Genomic DNA, 6,144 nt, shown 5'->3' on the forward strand with positions numbered 1-6,144 from the left:
TGTGACTTTAAAAGAAGAGGGTTTTTTTGCATCCTGCAGCTATGGAAGTGTAACTTTGGCCTTAAGTGTTTTGTAACGTTCGCACTTGCAATCAACACGTAGCATTACACTTTTCAAAACTGTTTTGCGTTACCACCTCCTTCTCTGTTTTCTTCCTATGGAGATTTGTAGCGAGAATAGTTCTGCAAACTTTCATTTTAGATAACGTGATTTTTGAAAGGTGCTATTTCCTTTATTACATTACACTTTAATATTTCTCTGCAGCTGAATGTTTCAACGAGCACAGTGTATTCTGTGTATTAGGCTACTAATTCTCAAAATGCAAATGTTCATTCTGCTTTTTACACTGCTTGATCTGTTTTTGTCTTGAGTTTTTATATGGAAGAAATTTTCAGGGAGTTTTTCCCTTTGGTACCATAGTATAAGAAGGTCAAGTAAATATTGATCCTGTTAGATGCTTGTCCTGCTCAAAATATTTTAAATCCTATTCCTAAAACTTGTGTCAATTCAACTTGTACCCCCTTCAAGCAGCTGTAATAGCTCTTTTTCCTTTAGTTGTGGAATATCCTGAAGTAGAAATTGTGATTAACTTTAATAAAAATGAAAATGCCTCAAACAATCATCTACTGACCTATGTTAGCATATTATCCCTACACTTTAGATTTAGTTTATCTTCTGTATCTTCTATATTCAACTAATTCTAAACTGTCCCTTGTGTAGAAACTGAAGGGGTTAAATGATATTTGGATCTTAAAGGGGGGGTATTTGAAATTCCTTTGCACTTATTTCCTGTGCCTGCGTATTTTAGAGTTCTCCCGAAGTCATCCTAACTTTCCTTTTGCAGTAGACGAACCAGGACGTGAATCAAACAGAGGTTCCATTTGGTCCTGAAGATTTTGGCATTTGGAAAGCATACATCAAGACTTTTTGATACTAACAAGTTTTCAGTTATATTTGGTGACACTCCATAAAAATCTGATTGTTTTAAATTTTTCATAGCTTGAAGGATTAATACACAATATATACAGTGTGTACAAGTCTTTTTTTTTCCTTTTACTTTTCATGGCCTTAATTTGATATTAATACGACAACATCCCTGTTATAACTTAATATTTAGAAGCATGACAAAATAAACACAAGAAAGTCATTTTCACCAAAAGCTTATATTACTTGACATCTCTAGATTCTCAGAAGCATTATTTCCACACCTTTGGATTTGTAAGCATCTGTTTCGTATGCCATGGTCTCCTGGTTTCTGACGATACATGGCAGGTGATGTGGATTCATGCACTAACCTGTCCCACACACATATTTATTTTGTGGCAAATGTGCATCAAGTGCTGCTGTAGGGAATTGGCATCTTTTTCCTATCATCCCCCTCTCCACCCTACGCAGTAGGACCTCTGACACAATTGTTAGGTCGGTTAGGAAATCACATTGCAAAATAATCACAAAATACCGTGTATTGGAGAGCTGATGTGGCAGGGGGTTTTGTTGCTTACGTGTGTGTAAGTGTATCTACGCCACTAAACAGGTAACATTCTGGTTTAAAGCTACTTTCAAATAGACCCCAAATCAATTACAGATATGAAACTGATAAAAGAAATCATTAAGGCACAAGGAAAGGAAGGAAAGAACTATTAGGGAAAAAAAATAACCATAAAAATCAACATTTGAATTATTTTTCAAATCAACGTGCAAAACGCAGAACTTTTTTCCACTAACCTATATAGTGATCTGGGACGTACATATAATTGATAGAAGAAAAAAGAACAACACAGTTCTGTAATTTGTAGGATGAAGGAAGGCATTGAATGGAAGTGAAGATTTGGTTTGTTTATATTTTTAGATTTACAAAACAACTTAAATAGACATAAGTAGTACCTCTAGATATGAAGCTTAAAAATATGTCCCAAAAGTTTTAGTTTTTTTAGTGTTCTTATAATAGCTTTAAAAAATATTTTTATCACTTTTTATTTTGAAATAATTTAAAACTTAACGGGAAAGTCGCAGGAATGCTAGAACGTCTTTGTTTGAATTCCCCACTTCTAACACTTTGCCCCATTTGCTGTTAGCATTCTCTCTCTCTCACTTTCTCTGTTTCTCTCCATACTATTTTGTGAGCCATTTGAGAGTAAGTTGGAAACATGAACTTGTGATTACTTAAGAACAAGGGCATCCCCTTACATTGCCGCAGTGCAGTGACCCAAATCAGGAAATTCCACGTTGATAGAGTACCTTTCTCTAGACTACAGACCTCACGCAAATCTCCCCAGCAGGGTCTTTGGAACACATACGTGCTCTGGGTCAAGATGCCGTCCTGGTTCGGGTGTTACCTGTCCCCTCTTCCGGTCTAGAGTGGCTCCCTGATTTTTCTTCATGCTTCATGACTTTGACTTTTTCAGCAGTACAGGGGGCTAACTTTGCAGAAAGTCTCTCAATTTGGGTTTGATGTTTCCTCATGATTACATTCAATTTATGTATGCTTCAGCAGGAATATTGATTTGTTCCATTTACTGGTGATAGTAACTTGGATGTGTTAGGGTTTTTGTTTTATAATGTAGGCATTTTAGTAATAGAAGCCCTTTTTGGTCTAGTTCTTTGGAGTTTTGTCTTTGAAATCAGGCACTGGGATTTTTTTTTTTCTTTTTTACCCAATTAAGATGCTTGTGCTGTGATACATGAAGATTGATGTCTTTTTAAGTACTTAAAAAGTACTAAATTCTTTTTACACATGCAATTTCCAGGCATATTATTAACTCACCTTCCTATTGACTTCTATGTCTCTAGACTATAAATCTCGGTGACTAATTAATATACTTTGGTTTTGCTTAAAAGTTCTTAACCACAGCATTCTGTTGTATACTATGACATACTCTTACCGTGTTATTCTGCTATACTAAAATGATAAATAACACAAGACTGAGGTGGTTGTAAAAACTAATTTTACTTCTTTATTTATGGTAGTGTCTTACCCCTATATTTTAAAAAGCAATCTGTACAGTTTGAAAATTAAAAATTATTCTTAAATCCACTTAATGCTTTGTGGTTTTACTCTGAGGATAATGGCTGAAGAGAAATGGTCGTCAGACCACAGCTTTTAGAAGAGCCGACTGAGATCCCAGAGTCCCTCCCATAGAGATGTTACATCAGTGGCTGCGGGGCTGAGAAAGTCTGCATTTTCAGCAAGATGCTGAGCAGCTTTGGGGCAGGCAGTTTCATTGCTGTACCCCCTTTGACAAACACTACGGTAGGGACATATCGGGGGGTGGAGGAAGAAGATTTCTTACAAATGCCCTTTTCAGTGTACTTAATATCACTGAAAAAGCCAACATTCCTACATCATTCCGTATTGTCTCTAATCAAAATGAACACCATAGTTTGAGTTCATACACATGGAAAACTTGAACTTAACATTGTAGCAGGATTCTGGCACAAAGTCACGACACCGAGGCTTTTCTTTCCAGGAAGCAACTTTATTCGTACCGGCACCGCTCAGCTGGGCTCGTACCCGAAGAACTGAGCCCTGAACGCCGCGTGGCGTAGTTTTTTATATATTTTTAACTCCTTTGTCTCCCATATATGGTAGTATACAAACATGCAGTCTGATGAAGTGGTCTCATGGTACAAGGTCGTGAGGGATGTTGTCTTGTGCTCTATAGCCAGGTTGTCTTGAGGTGTTTTTTGTTTTCTCCTCAGGGAGGGGACCCTGTCGCAACATAGTATGAAGAAGTAAGACATTCTCCATGTATTTTTTTAAACACTATTATTTTACAGCCATACAGTTCACCCGTCCACTCGCCGAGGTGTAGTATAGAACATAAGACAAGTAACATCCAGAGTAATAGGGTTTTTTTTTTTGTTGTGCTGAATTTAATGATCCGAATTAAGTGGACATCATTACAGTTAGAAACTATGTTAAAAGACTTTAGTTTGATGGTATCGTTAATCGAACAGAACTTCTAGTCTCTGTTGTAAATCAGACACACACGTACACACCAGAGAGGAATGTATTCAAGATTGTGAAAAAATGTATATGCCCCTGTTTTTTAAGAAATATGCGCATGACAGCAAGTAATTATAATTTGCCGGGATGATTTGTAATTCAATCGTCACTTGACTAAAATAGGTTTGTAGCTAAATTAATATGCTCTGAAGCTGGTTTTTATTGAGTTAAATTTTAACTGAATTTCATTAGAACCCTTCCAACAGAAATGAATCTTAAGAACTGAAGAAATGGAAAGATTAATTTACAGTAAGTGTACTCAAAAAGGGGAAAAAAAAGACTTTTAATCAGTTTTTAGCTGGCAGAATGTAGATTTTTGAGCGTCAAATATTCCTTTTCAAAGCTCCAACTTTATTTGTAACTTGTATGCATAAGCATTTTCACCCAAATCTGGAGTTACTCTTTTATTTCAATATTAAAATCAACATAATTTATATAGAGGCTTATTTTGTAGCATTAAAAGTGTATTACATCTTTTCATGAAAATTAAAATATCAGAAGGTTCAGGATTTCAGGAATACTTTTTTGTTTTGTTTTTTTTTTTGGTAGAAGAGGTGCTATTGTCTGTGGTAAGTAGTATAAACTAACAACATGATAGGTACCAAATGTTAAGTGTGACTATAGATAGCAAAAAGACTTTTAAAAATTATTTTGTGAGAATGTTAGTTATTTTATAGGTTGGCCATGTTCATAGTTCTGAAGAAGTGTGGGTCCTGGAAAATTCCTAATTTATTATGGTGAGGAGTTATCTGTTTTATGTAAATTCATTCACATAGTCTTTTTTTTTTTTAAGTTTATTTATTTTTGGGAGAGAGAGCACAGGGGAAAGGCAGAGAGAGCAAGAGAGAGTCCGAAGCAGGTTCCACGCTGACATCCCAGAGCCTAATGCGGGGCTCAGACCCACAAATCATGAGATCATGACCCGAGCCGAACTCAAGAGTTGGACACTTAACTGACTGAGTCAGCCAGGCACCCCTCACATAATTTTTGAAAATATTTCAAAAATATTTTCTGTGAAGTACACTGCATATGTGTGTTGTAAACACTCCTTGAATTTCTGTTGAGATTTGTTGTTGTTGTTGAGTAAACTTTGAAAGAAGAAATTACCACATTTATTCTAAAGTTTCGTAGAATGAAGGCTGAGTTGTTTGAGCGGCAATTCTAGTCTCGTAAAGGAAGTGAATTAACTTTTCAAGCTGTAAATATTTCTGTAGGGGCTAAAAAGAGCACATGGACTTACTTCTTGACAAATACAAAATAAAAAAATTATGACGATACCTTAGGATATCATTATTAGATTCTGATGACAGGTATTTTGAAATTCTCTCTCATCAGCCACATTTGGTGGTGGATTGGTGGCTTGTGGAATGGTCGAGAATGAGGCATGGGCATAAGACCTGTGGTAGATTTGGAGGAAAAATACCCAATTTTCTTTGGCTTCAGAGTCCTTTGTAAAGAGGGTAAAAGGTTGTCTGAGTTGCAAACGAGAGAACATTTATAACTGTAGCACAGACTTTCTCAAATATAAACACTCAGTAAATATTGATGCTAGTGACAGTTTGCTTTTAATAGTTTTATTTATTTTAAACAGATTATTTTTTTATACTTTTTAAGAATGTTTATTTATTTTGAGGGCGGGGGAGCAGAGAGAGGGGGAGAGAGAATCCCAAGGGGGCTCAGCGTGCAGAGCGCGACATGGGTCTCGATTCTATAAACCGTGAGATCATGACCTGAGCCTGAAATCGAGAATTGGATGCTTAACCAACTGAGCCACCCAGGTGCACCTGCTTTTAATGGTTTTATAACAATGATATTGTGTCAGGTGAAATTCTGCCATTGTACCAAACCCACTTGTTTCTCGGGTAGAATTTAATATAATTTATAAAGAATTGTCTTGGTAACATTTTCTTTTCCCATATTTTTTCTTTCTATATTGATTTGAAGGATGGCTGATATTTAATGATTTATTGTTCTTATCTTGATTAGACATAGAAGGACATCATTTCATTTGGTAGAATGGTGGAAAGAAGTTACCTATAAATTGATCTCTTTTAGGATACATGTGGTATCCTGATGGGCATATCTTTTGATAGTGACTATTTACGCTAAGGAAGGATCTGTGGTGAGGTATTTTCCAG

Source organism: Neofelis nebulosa, chromosome 8 (assembly GCF_028018385.1).
Source record: "Neofelis nebulosa isolate mNeoNeb1 chromosome 8, mNeoNeb1.pri, whole genome shotgun sequence".
Lineage (NCBI taxonomy): Eukaryota > Metazoa > Chordata > Mammalia > Carnivora > Felidae > Neofelis > Neofelis nebulosa.